The 23,974-nt window shown below is 49.3% G+C and overlaps 1 protein-coding gene across 6 annotated transcripts in view; it reads right to left on the bottom strand.

Annotated features, from left to right (window-relative positions):
- The window catches only part of LOC119976102 (rho guanine nucleotide exchange factor 26-like), a 233,576-nt gene that overhangs the window by 54,280 nt on the left and 155,322 nt on the right, over positions 1–23,974 (bottom strand). The window lies entirely within an intron of this gene.

Genomic DNA, 23,974 nt, shown 5'->3' with positions numbered 1-23,974 from the left:
AGACAGGTCGTGGCTGCCGGTAATTGATAGCCACCTTGTCTAAAAATAGAATGTATCGATAAACATAACGTGGTCAAAATTTCCACACAACTGGATGACGGGATTTAGCAGGAGCACCTTTAAAGTGTCTCTCGGCAATTTAATTACTGTGAGGTCCATGCGATTCTAGAGCAGAGGAATTCATGATCTTTTCAGACCACCAATCTTCGGGAGAGTTTATTCTTTTGGGTTTGGAATAATTGACTCTGGGAACATTCATGAAGACAGTTTTTCACAGAAGCAAACCACACCCACCATCGCGAAGGACAAGAGCAGCAGACACATGGCAACACCAATTCCTGGAACTCCCTCCCTAACAGCGCTGTGGGTGTACCTACACTACAGGCGGTTCAAGATGCCGGCTCACCACCACCTTCACAAGGGCAATTAGGGATGGGCAACAAATGCCAGTGAATCCCACATCCAGTGAATGAATAAAATAATAACCTCCAGCAGTTTGCCACTTAACATCGGATTATTGCGACGACAAATCTGTCTCCCCCATGCATCAATCCAATTAAACTCAGCAGTAAGATGGGGAGCTCGTCATTAACGAAGGACAGGGATAACACAATGTAGACTAGATTCTCTCAGCCTGCAGACTGACATGCAAATAAACCATAAGACCATAAGACATAGGAGCAGAATTAGGCCACTTGGCCCATCGGGTCTGCTCCGCCATTTAATCATGGCTGATATTTTCTCATCCCCATTCTCCTGCCTTCTCCCCATAACCCCTGATCCCCTTGAAACACCCTGCATGCATCTGTCTCATGATTAATTAGTAAAAACAGCTTTTTATAAAAGTTAATTCTTGAGGCATGCGAGTGTCACCAGCAAGACCAATACTTGTTATTGAGTTCTAGTTGATCTTGGGAAGGTGGTGTTGAGCTCCCTACTTTGAACCACAGCCATCTGTTCAACAAAGCTAACTCCCACAGCGCTGTGAGGGAGGGAGTTCCAGGATTTTGACTCAGTGACAACGAACATAGGACATAGAACAGTACAGCACAGAACAGGCCCTTCGGCCCTCGATGTTGTGCCGAGCAATGATCACCCTACTCAAACCCACGTATCCACCCTATGCCCGTAACCCAAACAACCCCCCCTTAACCTTACTTTTTAGGACACTGCGGGCAATTTAGCATGGCCAATCCACCTAACCCGCACATCTTTGGACTGTGGGAGGAAACCGGAGCACCCAGAGGAAACCCACGCACACACGGGGAGGACGTGCAGACTCAATGCAGGAACGTGCAGGAACAATTATATTTTTCCAAGTAAAGAGGTGAGTGTCCTGGTGGGGAACTTGCAGGCGGTGGTATTCCCAGGTCTCTGCTGCCCTTGTCCACTAGATGGTGGAGGGTGGCGGAAGTCTTATTTCGACAATTGTTAAAAACAGCTTTGTTTTAACCTTACAACAAAATGTTGTTATTTGCATTATTAAAACCACCAACCAGTTGAATTTCAAAGTTTGCCGGGACCTTATTCCATTCAGATTCAATCACAGTTTGGGGGGAATTTTAACATTTAGTGGTGGTGTCAAACTGGTGATGTTGGAACGATGGAAGATTATTGGCGTGTTCGACTGCTCTTTGCAGCCACTTCAGCGAAGTTGGGCTGGCTCCATCGTTTCTGAGACTACGTGCGGGGAAACTGTGCCGTTTTAGTCCCAAAATATTGGCACCAACCCCTCACCGAACCTGCGACCAGTGAGGGGCTGGCAGCCACGCCGAGTAAAACCCCCGGCTGCCACGATATAAACGGCCGGAGAATGGCTGGGTCCGTGGCCGCACATGCGTGTCGAGACAATCTGCTGCGGTTGCGCCTTAAAACATGGCGCCGGCCATGCGCAGACCTGACCTGCCAGATAGTGCCCCCCTGGCCACCCCCCACCAGTCCCCCGCCCCCCACCCCCCAGATAGTGCCCCCCTGGCCACCCCCCACCAGTCCCCCCCCCCCCCCAGATAGTGTCCCCCTGGCCACCCCCTACCAGTCCCCCCCCCAGATAGTGCCCCCCCCCCAGTCTCCCCCCCCCCCAGATAGTGCCCCCCTGGCCACACCCTACCAGTCCCCCCCCAGATAGTGCCCCCCTGGCCACCCCCCACCAGTCCCCCCCCCCCCAAGATAGTGCCCCCCTGGCCACCCCCCACCAGTCCCCCCCCCCCCAACAGTCCCCCCCCAGATAGTGCCCCCCTGGCAACCCCCTACCAGTCCCCCCCCCAGATAGTGCCCCCCTGGCCACCCCCCACCAGTCCCCCCCCCCCCAGATAGTGACCCCGTGGCCACCCCCTACCAGTCCCCCCCCCCAGATAGTGCCCCCCTGGCCACCCCCCCCCCGCCCCCCCCCCCCCCCAGATAGTGCCCCCCTGGCCACCCCCCACCAGTCCCCCCCCCCCCCAGATAGTGCCCCCCTGGCCACCCCCCACCAGTCCCCCCCCCCAGATAGTGCCCCCCTGGCCACCCCCCACCAGTCTCCCCAGCCCTCGCTCGATCGTGGCGCTGGACAAAGTCCGCAGCTGCCAGGCCGGGTTCCCGAACGCTGACCTCGTGGTCGGGAACTTGGCCCATCGGAGGTGGAGCATCGGGGGAAGACCTTCAGGTGACGCGCCAACCCCGTCCCAATGGCGTTCAGCGCGCAATGCAATGACGGCATTTCGGAGGATATAAAACCTGCGTCAAACTGGCGGCGCACCCCCCCCCCCCCCCACTCCCGATTTCGGCGTCAGAAGGGTTTCTCCACCCAATCGCCAATTCCGAAATCAGCGTGAGGGAACGGAGAATCCCTCCCGTTGTATTGTAATTAACAAGACCTCAGCCAGCTTAGAAAAGTTAAATCTGGATCACCATATTGACTCATAACCATGAGGGAAGGACACAAAATCTGGATATGTTTATGACTGATGCAAATAAACTCTTCTTTAGGTACATATTACATAGCATCTGGATTTTCTTTTGTGAAAAGACTGATGGAAGACAAGAACCTTGGATGGCTGGCAAGAGGATCGTTTTTGGATGCTTGAGATTGGATGGGCTAATTAGACTTTCTTAGCCTAAAGCCACAAACTTAAAAGGACACAGGCAGCATGTGCAATGGAAACATCATCCCCAACATAATCCTCTGCTCCCAGCCCCCAAGTCAAAAGCCATCCCGACTTGGAGAGGACATTGCCATTCCTTGGAATGTCCTGACGGACATTGCCATTCCTTCACGGGGCAAAGTTCTGGAATTTTCAGCAGCACTGTGGAAACAGTTTTCACCATCCCAAGGGGAATCGGGGATTGGCAATAAATGCCATATCTCCAGAATGAATATAAAAATCATGCATCTTATGACTTTGTAACTCAAACTAATTGCATTATTCTCTCTCCAAACCTAATACCTCACCATTGCTATGTGATGCTATGCAATAAGTTTGGAGCCATCCCATTAAATTGACGGGTAAATTTACTCAGTAAATCACCTCAAGATGCTTCACTGGTAAATTGTCAAAATTAAATTGATACCAAGCTACATAAGGAGACATTAGCATGGGTGCGTAAAAGAGGTTAATCAAAGAGAGGTGAGCCTAGGTCGCTGAAGGCACAGTGGAAAATTGGGGATAGGGAAGAGGCCAGATTTGGAGGAGCTCGGGCCTCTCGGAATTTACAGAGATAGGGAGGGGCGAGGTCATGAAGGGATTTTAAAAGAAGGATGAGAATTTTAAAATTGAGGCCGCACCAAGAGCCAGTGTCAACCAGTGAGCACAGGAGCAATGTGTAAGTTAGGATACAACAGGTTCGACCGAGATTGGCATAAGACCATAAGACATAGGAGCAGAATTAGGCCAGTCGGCCCATCGAGTCTGCTCCGCCATTCAATCATGGCTGATGAGAATGCAGGCTCCGACTGTTGATGAGGTCAGGCGAGATCATCTCCTTCGCTTCTATTGATGGTTGAAGAAGCCGATTGTGAAAGAGGAAAATCTACCAACGCTGCAAATGAGGTATCACCAAGGAAGCAATCCTTCTGGGGCGGGCATGCTGGCACTAGTCAAGCAAAGAAAGTTTCTCTGGCTTGGGCATGTGTGCACGTGAAATTGTCCTTTGCTGGAGGTGCGGGTTGATCTCGGCTGACACCTCATTTGCAGGGCTGGCACCTGCTTTGGTGCTTCTGAAACCACATGTTGTCATGGTGACAAAGTCCTGCCCTCGGCTGGTGTCGCCGTTTGCATCAATCATCAGCTAGAGTTTCCCATTGATCGCTGATTGAGGTTGAGGGCTTTCATGTCTCTTTTGACTAGTGTCCTTGAGTCTGAGCTTTGCGTGCACAGCTGGTCTCTTTGCATGGGCTACCTCCCCGTGCAGCATATCTTCGGGGATATCGTTGTCTTCCATCCTGTGCACATGCCCAAGCCAGAAAAGCTTTCTTTGCTTGACTAGTGCCAGCATACCCGCCCTAGAAAGGATTGCCTCATTGATGACTATCTCCCCATGTGGTGTTGAGAGAGTGTCATAGACACTGGAGATAGGAGTCTTTTTTCTGGGTAGGTGCAGGTTTGTCTCGGCTTCTGAGGTGTGCAATGCTTACAGACAAACATCTCGGTCTGACAGGTCAGCTTGTGAGGTCTCCATGCTCATTTTGTCAGTCGGCCAAAGTCAGTGGCTGCCTTTCCCAAGAAACAGCTTGACTGTCGCCATTGATCTAAGGCAGCAGGGTTCGCTGGTTGCTTTCAGCTGTGTTGTTAAGTCTGGTCACAGGCAGAGACACCGCACCTTGCCCCATAACTACAGTTTTCTTCAGGACACAGGTGTGGGACAGACGAGCCAAGAGCCTTTGGAGTTGGTCTTCTACCTGGGAAACTAGTGCGGCATTCGTCAGCACACGGTTCCCTGATCAGGACATGCTGAAACTTTGCCTTGGCCTTCAGTTTTGTTAGGTTGAGGATCTTGTGTGGAGGTTCACTTCTTCCATGTCAACAGAGAAAGCATAGGTCAGCAGGGCAGGAAAAAGGTACCAGAGCTGGGACTAATGTATACCCCTGCTTCACCCCATCCTTAACCTGTCACGAGATGGAGCCGTTGAACTGAATTGTGCCACGCTTGTTATCATGAAAGGACCTTATGAGACTGCAAAGCCTGGGAGGGCAGCGGATTTTCTTCAGTGCCTGGCAGAGGCCTGCCTGCTGATGGTGTCAAATGCTTTTGTGAGATCCACAGCAGCAGTGTGGAGTGATGATCGCTGCTCTTGAAGCTAATGTGGCGAGAAGACCATATTTATTGGGGGCGCACCTGCTCTGAAACCACATTGTGCATCTGGGGGCATATGCTTTTGGCTACTTGATGGAGCTTCATCTGAATGGCTTTGTCAAGGGCCTTAATTCCTAGTGCCGCTGAGGAGTGAGATGACCCAGTAGCTCCTGCAATGGCTTCGATTAACTTTACTGTTGTATGAATGTGACGATGGTGTCGTGAATATTCTATTGACCGGAGCCCTCTCTCCATCAGAGGAGAAGATGGTCATGGAGGTATGGCAGCAGCTGAGGCTTTTGAGTAGCTCAGTTGCTATTCAGTCCTTTCCAGAAATTGTGCTCACTGCAAGGGGGGCAGTGGATCTTTAAAGCCTAACTAATGGGGGTTCTGCATCAAGCTCCCACATTGGGGCAGCACGGTAGCATTGTGGATAGCACAATGGCTTCACAGCTCCAGGGTCCCAGGTTCGATTCCGGCTTGGGTCACTGTCTGTGCGGAGTCTGCACATCCTCCCCGTGTGTGCGTGGGTTTCCTCCGGGTGCTCCGGTTTCCTCCCACAGTCCAAAGATGTGCAGGTTAGGTGGATTGGCCATGATAAATTGCCCTTAGTGTCCAAAATGTCCCTTAGTGTTGGGTGGGGTTACTGTGTTATGGGGGTAGGGTGGAGGTGCTAACCTTGGGTAGGGTGCTCTTTCCAAGAGCTGGTGCAGACTCAATGGGCTGAATGGCCTCGATGGGCTGTAAATTCTATGAATGACAGGTAAGTGTTAAAGATCGTCAAACACAGGCAGTGCGATAAGTGTCCCATGTGAGTGTGGCTCAAAGTAGTGCCCTATCCAGGAGACAATTCCCTTGTTCCTGTCAGGAGTACCCCCCCCCCCCCGGTGGTCGGTAAATCCCCCCCCATCTGCAGGTTTCAAAGGAGTGACGATGGTGACGGTTGGACTGAGTGCTTTTTTGATACCGTCATTCGCAGTCTGAGCGTTATCATTGCCAACAGCAGTTATTATTTCCACACACAAACTGATCCAATACCTGCATTTACAAGCATATACAATCCTTCAACAATTTAAAGGTTGGGTGAAGAGAGGCTGAGTAAAGGTCTTCACAAAACAAATCCATTGATTCCCCTGAGGGGCTTCCCTCACCAGCAATGACATCTGTGTAAATAAAATGCGCTGTCTGTGCCAAACACAAAATAACTGCTTCCTAGGATTGCAGATTGAATAATGGCAGTCGGGGAGGCTGAATTACTTCCCACTTGAAGAAAATCTTGGGATAGGTAAATGCAAATTGAAGTACTGGGTGGGGGGGGGGGGGGGGGCTCCATTCCAGGTCCTGGTTTAGGTGGGCTGTGGATAATTGCCTACGATTAGCTTGTCGACAGTGATTGCCTTGTGACTGTGCAATGTCTTCCGTAATGGAAAAAAAAATGCAGAAATAGAGATGGCTCCTCTGCATGTCAATATTCCGGCGTGGTGGGGCCATTTTACCAGATCCACATGGATGGCGATGAGACTAGATTGTGCAAGAAAGATGCTGGGAGGACGGTGTGAAGCAATGAGAAGTAGTCTGCATATTATAGAAAGAAGAAGCAAAAGGCAATCTGCAATTATCTGTAATTATATAAAGAGCAGGATTTACCGGCTGTTCAGGCTGGCGGGAAATTCCAGTCTCACGCCAACGCACGGGCTCCCTGGCAACGAGAGGTGCTGTCCTGCAGGACCAGTAGATCCCGCTGGAGTGCAGCCTCACCCATCGGAAAACACGCGACGCGGTGGTCGGTAAATCCCGCCCAATATCTCCATTTATAGAGTATGTTTCACAAACACAAATGGTTTTTAATGTACTTTATAACTAATGGTGTATTCATGGTTGTAATAACGGGGAGGTGGTGGCTTAGTGGTATTGCCACTGGACTGGTGATGCAGAGACCCAGGGGAATGCTCTGGGGCTGTAGGTTCAAATCCCACCATAGCAGATGGTGGATTTGAATTAATTAAAAATCTGGAACTAAAAGTCTAATTATGATGAAATGAAATGAAAATCGCTTATTGTCACAGGTAGGCTTCAAATGAAGTTACTGTGAAAAGCCCCTCGTCGCCACATTCCGGCACCTGTTCGGGGAGGCTGTTACAGAAATCGAACCATGCTGCTGGCCTGCCTTGGTCTGCTTTCAAAGCCAGCGATTTAGCCCTGTGCTAAACAGCCCCTGATCATAAAACAATTGCCGATTATCTTTTTGTTCATTAGTGAACTCATCTGGATGGCATGTTGTTTCGCACTGCTGCCCCACGGCACTAAGGACCCGGAGTCGATCCCGGCCCTGGGTCACCGACCACACGCCGTTTGCACATTCTCCCCGTGTCTGCGTGGGTTTCGCCCCCACAACCCAAAAATGAGCAGGGTAGGTGGACTGGCCACATTAAATTGCCCCTTCATTTAAAAACATAATTAGTGAGCCCATCTGGTTCACTAATGCCCTTTAGGGAAGGAAATCCACTGTCCTTACCTACATGTGGCTCCTGACAAAGAAATATGTCTGACTCTCAAACACTCTCCGAAATGAGTAATTAGGGACGGGGAACAATTGTTTACCAGCAGCGTCCACATTCCATGAAATAATTAAAATATATATATAGCAAGCAATTTGCGCACAGTAAGGTTCCCACAGGCAACAGGATAAATGACCAGATAAACTGGTTTGGTAGCTTGGTTGAATATTGAACATTAAATATGGTACTGTTTATGAAAGAACTCTCTTGGTCTTCAAATGGTAGCATGGGATTTTTAATTTTTTTCCCTCTTGAGGGCAGATGGGACCAGGGTGTAATGTCTAACATCAGAGTCACCTCTGACAGTGCTTCCTAAATGGGGTAGGGATGGATTCCATGCCCTCATCTTTCCGAGCTCTGCCAATGAACAAAGGTAACATAATCAGAGCAGGACGGAATGCATGATCGTGTGCCTGAGACAGGAATGGTCTTATGTTCCTGTTTGCTTCATTGGTCGAGGGAACAATCGGGGATTTTCCGGAGCTTTTCCAGAAAGTGGCCACAATTTGGTTTTTCCAAAGTTGCCATTATTATAGTGTGGGAAAAGTTGAGAAATCTTTCTAAAAACAAATTACTGCGGATGCTAGAATCTGAAACCAAAGAGAAAATGCTGGAAAATTTCAGCAGGTCTGGCAGCATCTATAGGGAGAGAAAAGAGCTAACGTTTCGAGTCCGATGACTCTTTGTCAAAGCTAACAGACAGAGAAAGTGGGAAATATTGATACTGTGGAGTGAGAATGAAAGATGAATCATAGCCACAGAAACCCAGGGAAACCGGGGTGCTAATGGCCACAGAAACCAAGGGGAAAGAGTGTTAATGGCAGTCCCCAGAGAGAACAAAAGATGTGAAAGGCCAAACAACAGAGAAAGTAACATCAGAGGATGAACTGTAGATGTGGGGGGAGGGGAAGCGAAGAGGAGATAGGTTAAGGAAAAGTGGATAAGATTTGGGGGGGGGGGGGGTGGTTTAAATATATATTAAGAAAGAAAGAAGTGGTAAAATGAAATGGAATGAAAAAAAATGGGTCGAGGTGGGGTTGAGCTGATCATCTGAAGTTGTTGAATTCGATGTTGAGAGCGGAAGTGCCTAAACGGAAGATGAGATGTTGTTCCTCCAGTTTGCGTTGAGCTTCACTGGAACATTGTGGTACATAACATGCTGCAAAAAGCCACTTCCAGTATCATATTTCCTTCTGTAACATGTGTTGTCAAATTTAAGTCAGGCTAATGCACGAAGAGACAAAGGATGAAGAACAGGCTGCCCTTTGAACAAGCGTTTTTCAAATCAGTCTTTGGGTTGATGTCAAGAATGCGACCATTTCAATTGAAGTTGTTTACACCAGCAGTGAATTTGAACTTGCTGTCCTTTTCCTTTCCACCAGATTGTCAGGAAGCCACACTCTTGAGCCAGTGAAAACCTCGGACCCAGTGACATTTTGATGTGGCAAATGAAATGTAGAAATGCTCCATTGTGTGAACAGCAGTGGCAGTTTGCACTTGGCCGAGAAGATCTCACAAGTCAATCGCGACTGGAAGGAACCTGATGAAGCATCCCCCTCCCCATTTTAGCCCAATGAACAAATGGCCCAGGAAACTTTGGGCTCCAAACGCATGTTTGGAGTGTTTCTGTCCCCGTGCGAGTCAGCTCAGGCGATGATGAGGCTGACGCAGCTTAAACCGAAGCAACGGAGGGGAAATGTCATCTTGGAGGTGAAAAAAAGTGAGAAAATCGATGAGCAATGTGGACAATGACAGGGAGCATTAGACAAGAAAAAAATATAAACAGGCAGAAGTTTTATAAATCGCCACATTCTAGCAAAGAACGCCGAGATATGGAAGTGCGTATGAGAAGCTCTAGCCCTGAGGACTGAAATGGCACATGTGCGTGTGTGTCAGTGACCGTATGTGTGTGTATGCATCTGTGTGTACGTACGTGTGTGCCCATGTGTGTGTGCATGTTTGTGCCCAGGTGCGTGTGTGTATATCTCCATATGTGTGTGTCTGTGTGTGCATGCGTGCATGTGTTCATGCATGTGCGTGTATTTGTGTGTGCCCATGAGTGAGTGTATGTTTATGTGTGTGCATGTATGTTTGATTTGATTTAATTTTTATTGTCACATAATAATAATCTTATTGGCACAAGTATTCTTACATTAACACTGCAGGGAGAATTCAGAATGCCCAATTCACCTATCAGCACATCTTTCAGGTCTTGTGGGAGGAAGCCGGAGCACCCGGAGGAAACCCACTCAGACACAGGGAGAACGTGCAGACTCCGCAGACAGTGACCCAAGCCGGGAGGCGAACCTGGGACCCTGGAGCTGTGAAGCAACAGTGGTATCCACTGTGTTACCCTACTGCCCATGTACCAAAGTACAGTGAAAAGTATTTTTCTGTGGCCAAGGAAATGTACACAGTACATACACAGTAGACAAAAAAGAATAGTAGATAGTTACAGTGAATGCGAAAAAGCACACAATATATCGACAAATAAGTAATTGGCTGCAGTATGGAACAATGGCCAAACAAAGCAAATACAAGAGGAAGAACAGCATAGGGCATCATGAATAGTTTTCTTACAGGGAACAGATCGGTCCAAGGGGGAGTCGTTGAGGAGTCTATTAGCTGTGGGGAAGGAGTCTGGATGTGCGGGTCTTCAGACTTCTGTACCTTGGTGGAAGGGTCTGGAAGGAGGCAAAGCCTGGGTGGGAGGGGTCTCTGACAGTGCTGTCTGCCTTCCTGAGGCTGCGGGAGGTGTAGACAGAATCAATGGGAGGATGGCAAGCTTGTGTGATGCATTGGGCTGAGTTCACCACACTCTGCAGTTTCTTGCGATCTTGGGCCGAGCAGTTGCCATACCAGGCTGTGATGCAGCCGGCTAGGATGCTCTCTATAGCACATCTGTAGTAGTTTGTGATAGTCGATGGAGTCATGCCGAATTTCTTTAGCTTGCGTAGGAAGTAGAGATATTTTTTGGCTTCCTTGTCTGTTGCATCAACATGAGTGGACCAGGACAGACTGTTGGTGATGGTGACCCCCAGAAACTTAAATCTATCGACCATCTCCACTTCAGAGCCATTGATATAGATGGGGGGGGGGGGGTCATACTTCGGTTCCTGAAGTCGATGATCAGTTCCTTGGTTTTGCTGATATTTAGAGAGAGGTTGTTTTCAGTACACCATGCAACCAAGTGATTTATCTCCCTTCTGTAGTCTGACTTCTCGTTGTTTGAGATACGACCTACCACATCTGCAAACTCATACATTGATTTGGAGTTAAATCTTGCCACACAGTTGTGTGTTCTTAGGGAGTACAGCAGAGGACTGAGCACACATCCTTGCGGGGCCCCGGTGTTGAGGACTATTGTGGAGGAGATGCTGTTGCCGATCCTGACAGATTGCGGTCTGCTGGTGAAGAAGTCAAGGATCCAGCTGCACAGGGAGGGGTCAAGTCCAAAATTGCAGAGTTTGGTTATTAGTTTTGTCGGGATAATGTTATTGAAGGCAGAGCTGTAGTGTGACGTAGGTGTTCTTGTTGCCGAGGTGTTCGAGTGTTGATTGCAGAGCTAGGGAGACAGCATCTGCTGTGGACGGTTGCGGCTATAGGCGCACTGCAGTGGATGGAGACCGTCTGGAAGGCTGGCAGTGATCCGTATCTTGACTTGCCGCTCGAAGCAATTTCATGATAACAGACGTCGGGGTCACTGTGGGTAGTTATTGAGGCAGGCTACCTTGTTCTTTTTTAGCACTGGTATTATGGTGGTTTCTTGAAGGAGGTGGGAACCTCGGAGCGGAACGGTGAGGTGTTGAAGATGTTTTCAAATACACTCGCTAGCTGGTCTGCGCAGGATCTGAGTGCTCGCCCAGGAACTCGGTCAGGGTCTGTCGCTTTCCGTGGGTTCACTTTCAAGAGGGCAGTATGTGCATGTGTGTGTGCGTATGTGTGTACATGTGTGTGCGTGCACGTGTGAGCGCGTACATATGTGTGCCTACAATTCTCTTCATAAACTATCCACTGTCCCTGGTTGCGTTGCAGGGTTATTAAGGTGTTGCCTGCATCAGAGAATTTCTGACTTGCGAGATTTACCCATAAGACCATAAGACCATAAGACAAGGGAGTGGAAGTAAGGCCATTCGGCCCATCGAGTCCACTCCGCCATTCAATCATGGCTGATGGGCATTTCAAATCCACCAACCAGCATTCTCCCCGTAGCCCTTAATTCCTCGCGACATCAAGAATTTATTACCCCAAAAAAGGATATGCAAAAATAAGTTTAAAAAGGAAAATTAAAAATAAAAACAAAATTATTCTCACAAAAAAAACTGTTGAAAATCCACCAATACCAGATCACAGAATCTGGCCTCCCTCTCATTTGTTCTGATCATGTGCATCTTGGTCCTCACATTACAATTTATCATTTAAATATGTACATACAAATTAGGAGATGGAGGAGGCCCTGGAGCCTGCTCCGTTATTCAATGAGGTCATGGCTGATCTGATTGTAACCTCAACCCCAGATTCCTGCCACCCCGATAACCTTTCACCCCCCCTTGTTCATCAAGAATCTATCCTGCTGCTCTGCCTTAAACATACTTAAAGATTCTACTTCCACCAGCTTTTGAGGAAGAGTTCCAAAATCAGATGATCCAAAAATAATTCTGCTCATCTCCGTCTAGGGTTGATGTGGTCGGGATGTCACTGCACGAGTTCACCAGGGTAGTGTCCGAGGCCTAAGCATCTTCAATGACCTCCCTTCCAACATAAGGTCAAATGCGGGGATGTTCGCTGATGACAGCGCAATGTTCAGCACCATTCTCCTCAGCTACTAAAGTAGTCCACATGCAAATGCAGCAAAACCTGGACAATATCCAGGCCTGGGCTGACAAGTGACAAGTTACATTCGCGCCACATAAGTGCCAGACAATGACCATTTTGAATAAAAGAGAATCAAGCCATCACTCCTTGACATTCATGGCATTGCCATCATTGAATTCCCGACTATTAACATCCTGGAGTTACCATTGATCAGAAACTGAACTGGACTAGCCACATTAATACTGTGGCTACCAGGGCAGGTCAAAGGCTAGGAATCCTGCGGTGAATAACTCACCACCTGACCCCCCCAAAGCCTGTCCACCATCTACAAGGCACAAATCTGCAGGAGTGTAATGGAAAACTCTCCAATTGTCTGGATGAGTGCAGCTCCAACAACATTCAAGAAGCTTGAGGCTATCCAGGGCAGAATAGTTCTCTTGACTGGCACCCCTTCCACAAACACTCATTCCCTCCACCAACGACGCATAGTGGCAGCCGGGTGTACCATCTACAAGATGCACTGCAGGAACTCACCAAGGCTCCTCAGGCAGCACCTTCCAAACCCACGACCACTACCGTCTAGAAGGACAAGAGCAGCAGACACCTGGGAATACCACCATCTGGAGGTTCCCCTCCAGGTCACTCACCCCCTGACTTGGAAATATATCGCCGTTCCTTCACTGTCGCTGGGTCAAAATCCTGGAACTCCCTCCCTAATAGCATAGTGGATGAACCTACACCACATGGACTGCAGCAGTTCAAGAAGGCAGCTCACCACCACCTTGTCAAGGACAATTAGGGATGAGCAACAAATGCTGGCCAAGCCATTGAAGCCATGTCCTGTAAAAAATGATTTTTTTGAAAAATGAGCGATCCTTTTAAACAGTGATTCCTGGCACTACATTCTCGGACAACGGGAAATATCCTTTCCACATCTACCCTGTCACTAACCCTCAGGATCTTAAATGTTTCGATCAAGTTAAACTCTAGTGGATACAAACCTCTCTAACCTTTCCTCATAAGACAACCTGCCCATTCCTGGTATTAGTCGAGTAAACCTGGATCAGATCAAAAAGGTTCTCGGACTAAACATTTGCTTTTAATTATTCAACCCGTAAGCCTCAATGACCAAATTTAACCCTGCAATCACAGATCGTCATTTCATCAAAAGTATGTTTCTGTTGAGCACATCTGACTAAACAGCAAACTAAACAAATGGGCTGCAGACAACACTAAGGTTTCAGGCGAATTGGCAACTTTAATCTGCAGTTTTAACTTCAATAAGATAGGTAAGACTTGTACGAATATAGCACCCTTCATAATGTCAGTACACCCCAAAGCACGTTATAGCCAATGGAAGGCCTCCCTTTTGCACTGATTGCCTGAGAGCTAAATGGTCAATCCCTTGGAGAGCAGGGAAGCTGGATTCTCTGTTGGCGGGATTCTCCGCTTTGCCGGCAGTGCACTCACATCCGCGGATTTCCTGACACAGGTGGGTGCCCACATTGGGAAACCCCATTGGACGGCTGCCGGGACGGAGAATCCCGCTCCTGGTCTCCCGATCCGGTTGACGGGGCTCTGGGATCGATGGTCCTGCAGTGCCTCTGGAATTATTAGGGGCTGGTTTTGCACAGTGGACTAAACAGGTGGCTTGTAAAGAAGAACAAGGCCAGCAGCGCTGGTTCAATTCCCGTACCAGCCTCCCCGAACAGGCGCCGGAATGTGGCGACTAGGGGCTTTTCACAGTAACCTCATTTGAACCCTACTTGCGACAATAAGCGATTTTCATTTCATTTTCATTGATGAAGGGAGCAGAAGGCCAGCTCAGGGCGGGTAGGTCAATCGCGAGCCTGTTTCCTGGGGCATTGCCGTGCTGGTGGGGTTGCCGGCTAGTGAGAGCAAGGGGATTGCCATCTGCTCAGGAAAAATCCAGCCCCGTGCATCCCAATTCAAAAATGTATTCCTCTTCAGTGTCGTAACGATTATCATCTCAAAACGTAAGAAATTCAAGATGTGGCAGTTAATTAACAGACAGGTGAGGACAGGTCCAGCTATCCAACAAATACAAGGCCTTGTTTATCACTAATGTGTATACATGAAATATATGTATATTAATAATAAACTTTATTAGTGTCACAAGTAGGTTTACATTAACACTGCAATGAAGTTACTGTGAAAATCCCTTAGTTGCCACACTCCAATGCTTGTTCAGGTACACAAAGGGAAAATTCAGAATGTCCAATTCACCTAACAGCATGTCTTTCGGGACTTGTGGTGAAGAAACCGGAGCACCCGGAGGAAACCCACGCAGACACGGGGAGAACGTGCAGACTCCGCACAGACAGTGACCCAAGCCAGGAATCGAACCTGGGACCCTGGTGCTGTGAAGCAACAGTGCTAACCATCCTATGCATGCGTGAGGGCGACATGGTGGCGCTGTGGTTAGTACTTCTGTACCTCGGCGCCAAGAACCCGGGTTCGATCCCGGCCCTGGGTCACTATCCGTGTGGAGTTTGCACATTCTCCCCGTGTCTGCGTGGGTCTCACCCAGAAGCGAGACAGAAGAGCTGAGCACTGCGCCACTGTGCTGCCCGAGAGTACCTTACCTAGGCCCACTCCCTCACCATAACCTTGTAACCTTTGGACCCCCTAGCATGGCCAATCCACCTAGGAACACCCGGAGGAAACCCACGCCGACACGGGGAGAAAATACAAACTCCACACAGTGAGTCACCCAAGTCCGGAATTGAACCTGGGTCCCTGGCGCTGTGAGGAAAGTAATGCTAACCACTGTCCCAACATGCTGATCCTTCAAGACAAAGCCAGTGACTGTTTCAGGGCGGTATAGAGAAGCTCGTTGTAACCACGCAGGCAAGAGAAGCAGAAATATGGTCCAGCCCTCGTTTCCTGAGCAAAGAAAACCCTGAGATTTCACAGCCCTTCTCACCAGGCCAGGAGTGGGGTAGGGTTTGGCTGTGAAACCGTACATCTCATGATCAATTTGCACGATTCTGCATGTCTTCTTGTAGCGGGGAAAATGCAGGTCTGTTGATCCCAATTTGCCATCCATTACAGGAAAAAAATAATGGCTATCTGCATGATTCCTGACACGCGCAGTAAAGTCAGAAAATTACCTCTCAGAATCTCAGGGGCCAGGATTGCCTCGCACAACGCTCACCAGCCCACAACAACAACCTGCATTTATACAGCAGCTTGAACACAGAGAAATGTTCCCAGGCATATCACAACTGAATGAATTTCGACAGTTCCCCTCATGATCACAAAATGAGCACCAGCTGAATTGGTGATGAACTGTACTTCAAGCAAAAAGTCGACCTAAAATGTTTAGCTCGGTGGACAAGAGAACTCTTGTGGTGAACTGGATAGCATCGCTACCTCTGGGCCAGAAGCTCCGGGTTCAAATCCCACGTCAAGACTTGATGGCCTTGGAAGGTGACTTTATAATACGGCCAAAAAAGTTAATTATCAACCTGTAAACCCTCCCAGTGCGAGCAGGAGAATTCACTGGTCAGTCATGCTGCAGAAGGCAAAGGAAAACCACTGCAGTGATTTGCCAAGCATAATCATGCACCGATCCAATGGTCAACAACTTTTAGTGCATGGTACCAGAAGAAGAATCCCGGTGGGCTCAGGTTGGAGAGTATTTAGGGAGTGCTGCATTGTCAGAGGTCCTGTTTTTCAAGTGAGACAAGAAACCAGGGACCTGCCAACTCTCTCAGGCAGATGTAAAAGATCACACACCGCTGAAGCAGGATAGGGCGAGTTCACACCAGCGATCTGACCAATATTCATCTTTCAACTAACATTATGGCCAGAATTATCCGTTTCAGATACTAAGTGCTGACGCCGGGACTGAATCGTGTGGGTTCTACAGCCTCGAAAGCGGCGCCGGTCCTGCAGCGATTCAGGACGACCTAATGGGCTAGCACTGGTGCCACATGGAACTAGGTGCAATTCCAGCGAATGCTGGCGTGCGATTCTCCGCGGTCGGGGTTGGCACTCGAGAGCCCGACAATCAGGAGCTGCATTTAGTTCTCCACTCCCCACCCATCCTCATCCCAGCCAAGAAGGTGGCACTGGAGCAAACCCATCCTGCTGATGGGCTGGCTGGGGCCAGCGGGTACCTTACAACCGGTGGTGCTGAGTTCACATGCGGCATGTGCAGCCGCACGGCTGCCTTGAAGGCTGCGGCAAAGGTGGTGTGTGCCCGTACACTCCGACCCCACGATCCACATCCTGGGCACACCCCGTTATTCCCCCCCGGCCCTGGCAAAATTCCCACGAAATTGCCAGGTCTGGCCCATTAATGATATGCCAATGGTGTTTGCTATAAAAGTTGCATGCCCACGCTGGCGTGCGATGTAGAACACATTCACGCTGCTGACGAGGCACCGGTTCATGGCTTCCTCTGGGCACTCAGTGACAGCCTCGATTTCCAACAGAGGCGCGATTCTCTACCCAATCGCACTTTGCGATTCCGGCGCCGAGGGACGAGAATCCCGCCCTATATTTTTTTAAATAACCAGTGGAGGCAAGTAACGGTTGAGTTAGAATGATAGAGCACAGGAGGCCTTACAGGCTATCACATCTATTTTGACGCACGCTATCCGATTAGTCCCATTCTCTTACTCTTTCTCCAGAGTCCGACATATTTTTCCCCTTCAAGTATTTCTTCAATTCCCTTTTGAAAGTTATTATTGATTCTACCTTGCAGATAGTGTATTCCAGATCACAATAACTCACTCTGATATTTTTTTAAAAACTCATCCCCTCTGTTTTTAATCACATGCTTTGAATACGTGTCACCTAATTATCCACCCTCTGACGATAGGGAATAATTTCTCCTTATTGACTTCATGGGCCGGGTTCTCCCTCAGCCGATGGTGAAATCAGGAAAGGCGATTGGGTGGAGAATCGGTTTTGATGCCGAAATCGCGGCAGGTGCCAATTTGATGCCAAATCGCAATGCTCCAGCACCTCGACAGGGGTGTCAATGAGGTCCGGAATGCACATACAGTAGACACCGTTTGCATATCATTAGCGGGCCTGACCTGGTATTCTCTAGGGCCTCCGCGATTCTCCGCCTCCGATGGGTCAAGTTCCCGATGGCGCGATTCAATTGTGCCTTTTAAAAATCGTGAAACTGGTGTGGCGGCTGCTGAGGGAGAGAGCGAGGGTACGGAAGGTGTTCAACGTCGCCATAGTTTGTGGACAGTTGCGTCGCTAGCTTCTGTCAGGGCTGGGGGGAGAAGTGAGGGGTGGCCAGGAGGTAGGCTGTGTGGTGGAGGTCGATGGGTACGGAACATCATTGCCGCATTTGGCAAGGCAAGTTGCGCACACTGCTAACAGCCCATTTTGAACTTAGTGCCACGGGTCGTATAGGTGCCCCCCCAGATATTCTCTGGCCCCAGCTGACCCATCAGCTGTATGGGCGTGCTCCAGCACAACCAGTGCCATCTTGTTGGCTGGGATGAGTGTGTGTGTGGGGAGTGTAATGTGTATGTGCGGCTGCAGCTTGTCAGCCTCCCGAGTGTCAATCATGGACCCAACGAATCCCACAGCGTTTTTCATTGGCACCAGTGCTAGTAGTGGAATTGGTCCATGTGCGGCACCAGTTTTATGTCGTGAAAGTCCATGAATTCTGCGCAGGCGTCAACACTTATGGCCAGATTCTCCGATTCTGAGGCAAAGTGCAGAGGATCTGTGGTGTTTCACATGGAAAAAATTGGAGCCACCCCTTCATCGATGCTGTGACCGGCGAGGGTGCTAGTGGCCGCACCGCGCAAAACTCCCAGCCTCCACCAAATAAACAGCCAGAGAATGGCCGGGTCTGTGGTCGAGCATAGGCATGGCGATGACCTGTAGAGGTCGCGCCATAAAACATGGCGCCGGCCATGCACGGACCCGTCCTGCTAGATAGTGCCTCTCCGGTCACCCCCCACCAGTCCCCCCAGCCCTCATGGTAAACACCCCCCCTCCCCGGCGGCCAGCAGCACGGCTCCCGTCTGACTGTGACGGTGCTTAACACAGTCCCCAGCCGCTAGGCCGCGTTCCTGCACGGCTGAGACCTGAAGTGAATCGCGCCATCGTGAACTCGGCCCTTTCGGAGGAGGAGGATCGGGGGAGGGACTTCAGGCGACGCGCTGAGGCCGTTCCAACGGCGTGTAGCGAGCGCCACGATGATGCCGCTTCTGAGGGGGCAGAGCATACGAAACCTGTGTCAAACAGGTGCCGCCTCTGATTTTGGCGTCATAGAATCATAGAATTTACAGTGCAGGAGGAGACCATTCGGCCCATCAGGTCTGCACCGGACCGTGGAAAGAGCACCCCACTTTATGCCCACACCTCCACTCTATCCCCATAACCCTGCAACGCCATCTAACCTAAGGGCAATTTAGCACGGCCAATTCACCCAACCTGCACATCTTTGGACTGTGGGAGGAAACCGGAGCACTCGGAGGAAACCAACGCCAACACGGGGAGAAAGTGCAGACTCCGCACAGACAGTGACCCAAGCGGGAATCGAACCTGGGACCCTGTGAAGTCATGGTGCTAACCACTATGCTACCATGCTGCCCAGAAGGGATTCTCCACCCGATCACCAATTACGAAATCGCCGTCGGGAACAGGGAATCTCAGAAATGGAGAATCCCGCCCCATAATTTTGAACATCTCTCTGAATTCCCCTATAACTTTCTTCATAACTGAAGTTCCTCAACCATGGAACCATTCTCTTCCCCTATTAATAAAATTAAGCATCATGTTTGCTCTTATAACAGCCCTCCTGTCCTGTCGCCTTCAAAGATCTAAGTACGTGCTCCTGCAGATCCCTATATTTTAGTAATGGATGGCTATTTTTAAAAACTCTTCTAATTTTTGCAGACTGATGAGGATTATCAAAAACATTCAGTGAGAAAAATAAAGTTTATTTTAAGGAGACAAAGACAGCGAGACATCAGTCGCTGTGCACTGCAATATTGCACAGCCACAGATATTCAGCCAAACAGGACATGGAAAAATATGCTCCTAATTGGACTCTGGTCTATCTGTCTGAAAATCCCACCCACTCACTTCCCACTGCATGACATTTCCTGGTTATGGACTTAATGGCTTGCTGGTGCCAAAAGCCTGTCCTTCCTGGGCCAGAGTGAATCACCGAGTGCCAGAACTTAGTATATTCGACCGTAGCTGCTTTTAATATAAAAGTTCTTTCCGGGGGTCGGTTTAGCTCAGTTGGCTGGACAGCTGGGGCGAAATTCTCCGACCCAATCGCCTGGGGCCGCCGAAAATCCTGCCCCCGCCGTGGCAGAGATTCTCCGCCACCCGGGAATTGGCGGGGGCGGGAATCTCGCCACTCCGATCGGCGAGGCCCCTGTGGCAATTCTCCGGCCCGCGATGGGCCGAAGTCCCGCCGCTGGGAGGCCTCTCCCGCCGCCGAGGTTTGAACCACCTCTGGTGGCGGCGGGATCAGCGGCGCGACCGGGCCCCCGGGGTCCTGGGGGGGGGGGCACGGGGTGATCAGACCCCGGGAGGTGCCCCCACGGCGGCCAGGCCCCCCTATCAGGAAAGGCCGCTGGCGCCAGTTTTTGCGCCAGTCGGCATGGTGCCAACCACTCCGACCCCGGAGTGGTTGGCGCCACTCCCCTACGCCGGGACCCCCCGTCCCGCCTGGTAGGGGTGAATCCCGCCCCTGGTTTGTGATGAAGCTAACAGCGCGGGTTCAATTACTGCCCCGGCTGAGGTTATTCTCACCCTTGCCCCTCACTTGAGGCGTGGTGATCCTCAGGTTAAATCACCACCAGCCCTATCTATCTAGAATAAGTGGAACATGTGGCCAATGATGATATTCTGAAAGTCAAGTGTGGAATCTTTCTGGCTCAATGAATGTTGGAATGATGAGAAAGTTACAAAGTTATTAATCCTGATATGTTTGTGAACCAAATCACTTTTCTCAATCAACTGGATTTGCCAGAGTTGGTGTCCATTCTGCCCAATGTGGCTGATAAAAGAACGGCAGACGGTTGTCGCGTTCTGTTGGCATGAGCAAGCTGCCGCTGTGTGACGCATTGCAAATTGAAAAGCCAGGGCCTGAGGGATGGGACAACACTGAGGCTGACGAGAATCGGTCGGAAGATGAGACAAATCAGCAATCAAGTGAAACAAGCTCTTGTATCCATGTGGACTCAAGTCTCTCTCTGAGACGTGAACAGAGAATACAGGCTGGCAACCCGGTGCAGTACTGAGGGAGCCCCGCACTGTTGGAGGTGCTGTCCTTCCGATCAAACAGCCAACCAAGCAACCTTGAAAATGAAATGAAAATCGTTTATTGTCACGAGTAGGCTTCAAATGAAGTTACTGTGAAAAGCCCCTAGTCGCCACATTCCGGCGCCTGTTCGGGGAGGCTGTTACGGGAATCGAACCGCGCTGCTGGCCTGCCTTGGTCTGCTTCCAAAGCCAGCGATTTAGCCCTGTGCTAAACAGCACCTTCAGATGAGCAGGAAAGATCCTATGGCACTATTGGAAGAAGAGCAGGGAAATTCTCCCTGACATCCTGACCAGTATGTTTTTCGTTCATCTGACAGCGTCCAGGAGAGGGCACTTGGTGATGTATTTCATTGCTGTATGTGGGACGTTGCTGTGTGTAAACCAGCTGTTCTATTCCCCACAACAGTGACAATATATCAGAAGTATTTCACTGAGCGTAGAGCATTTTGGGGCGTCTTGAGATCAGAAAGGCATTGTTTAATTGTGAGCCCTTCTATATTCTTCCCATATTCTGCCTTTGAAGTAATAAGATTTTCCAAGGTGCTTCTACTGGCCATCAAGTGGCCACCCTGATCTCCATGCCAGACTATCTGAGAGGCGCTCCCATGAGCAGGACATTCTGTATTAGAAGCTGTAATGGCTTAATGGCTAATGATTGATAGATTTTTAATCAACTTCGGCCTAAATATGATACAGGGTGTGAACACCTATTTACCCATCAGCCTTGAGGGGGGAATATGGAAGATCACCAAGGAGGACGATCCCTATCGCAAGGTGGTGGGCTTCCAGTATGTTCCAGTAACATACTGGTTCATGTGTCCACTCATTAATCCGCCCCTTCTTTGAATTATTCATCCCTATCAGCGGTTTGAGTGCAGTTACCCTGTTGATTTTGGACAGGACTCTAGATTTGTAATTTGACACCAAGAGTTCAGTATTAGGAAATGTTCTCAGGGACCTAATACCTAATCCTACCTGATAGTGGGTGCTGTATAATGTCTGTGTGTTCCAATGCCAGGTTTATAAAACTCTCAGGGTGGCTTTAAGGTCAACTTGGTACTTTGCAAAACCAAAATAAGAACTGAAGAAGGTTTATTTTTTTTTAAATAATGCGCTTTGGGAAAATAGATGGCCGGTTTTGGAAAAGCAAGTGCCGCATGTCTGCGGCAGTGGGGGGGAAAGTTGTCTTGTGGAAGACGGCAGGTTGGCGGGGGAGGTGGGGGTGGGTGTTAGCATCAAGGATCACCAGATTAGTTTGGGGGTCAATGGAAAGTATGTCCCTCTGATCATCATCATCATAGAATCCTCTGGGCGGCATGGTGATTAGCACTGCTGCCTTGGGGTTACAGGAATCGGGTGGGGATTGGACAATAGTGTGCTCTTTTAGAGGAACCGTGTCGACCCGATGGCCTCCTTCTACACTGGAGGGGTTCTATGATTTTTTAAAAAATTAGAGTACCCAAATATTTTTTTCCAATTAAGGGGCAATTTGGCGAATTTGGAGAATTTGGCACTTAACCAGCACATAGAACATAGAACAGTACAGCACAGAACAGGCCCTTCGGCCCTCAATGTTGTGCCGAGCCATGATCACCCTACTCAAACCCACCCTATACCCTTAACCCAACAACCCCCCCCCCCTAACCTTACTTTTATTAGGACACTACGGGCAATTTATCATGGCCAATCCACCTAACCTGCACATCTTTGGACTGTGGGAGGAAACCGGAGCACCCGGAGGAAACCCACGCACACAGGGGGAGGACGTGCAGACTCCACACAGACAGTGACCCAGCCGGGAATCGAACCTGGGACCCTGGAGCTGTGAAGCATTTATGCTAACCACCATGCTACCCTGCTGACATCTTTGGGTTGTGGGGTTGAAACCCAAGGAGACAAGGGGAGAATGGGCAAACTCCACACAGACAGTGATCCTGGGCTGGGGTTCGAATCCAGCGCCGGAGGCAACAATGCTAATCACTGCGCCACCATGCCGCCCAGAGGCTTCTATGATAATGATGATGAAATGAAAATCGCTTTTTGTCACGAGTAGGCTTCAATGAAGTTACTGTGAAAAGCCCCTAGTCGCCACATTCCGGCGCCTGTCCGGGGAGGCTGGTACGGGAATTGAACCGTGCTGCAGGATTTAGTCAGCGATTTAGCCCAGTGAGCTAAACCAGAGGGACTTACTTCCCATTGACCCCCAAACTAATCTGGTGATCCTTGATGCTAACACAGGCCGCAAATAGTGGGGGTACCGTCCATTACCCATCAGTAGCCAGTCTGCAGAGAGCATCGACGTAAAACAAAGGTACGGATATTTAATTTGAAACATTGAACAAAGGATGTTTGGATCAAATAATACCTGGATCAGGAGTGAATGTACTGGAATGCTGAACAACAAGGCTGCTTGGCCCTGTTAAGATATAACTGTTTTAGTGCTAGTTTGGCTCCAATTCAGTAACAAGCTTGGCTCCAAGTGCTAAATTCTGAGGACATGTTGCACGTACAGTTATCCCGTGGGGTTAGAAGATTAAGAGGTGGTCTAACTGAGGTGTTTAAGATGATCAAAGGAGTTAATAGGGCAGATAGAGAAAAACTATTTTCCCTGGTGGGTGAGTTCAAGACAATGGGGTAGAACATTAAAATGAGAAATAAAAACATGAAATGCTGGAATTTCCAGCAGCATCTGCGGAGAGAGAAACAGATTTAGTCGTTCGAGTCCTTACGACTCTCCTTCAGAGCTGAAGAGAGGTAGAAATGTGATGGGTTTTATACTGTTGAAGTGAGTGGATAAGGCAGATGGAGCAAAATGGAAGGTCAGGGATAGCTGATTGCTCAGGAGAGATAGACAAAGATATCATGGATACAAGACAAAGGGCGTGTTAATAGTAGCTTTGAGGAATGAAGAAGATGCTGATAGAGGCATAAAGCTCAGGAAAGTGTTCATCGCAGAATAATAGTCAGCGCTCTCTGAAAGCAAAGTATTAGAACAAGTTACAAACTGGCTCGTGTGGGGGGAGGGGTCGGCCAAAGACATGTACATA

Source organism: Scyliorhinus canicula, chromosome 13 (assembly GCF_902713615.1).
Source record: "Scyliorhinus canicula chromosome 13, sScyCan1.1, whole genome shotgun sequence".
Classification (NCBI taxonomy): domain Eukaryota; kingdom Metazoa; phylum Chordata; class Chondrichthyes; order Carcharhiniformes; family Scyliorhinidae; genus Scyliorhinus; species Scyliorhinus canicula.
The sequence above is the reverse complement of the archived record's forward strand: the minus strand, read 5'-3'. Positions and strand labels throughout refer to the sequence as shown.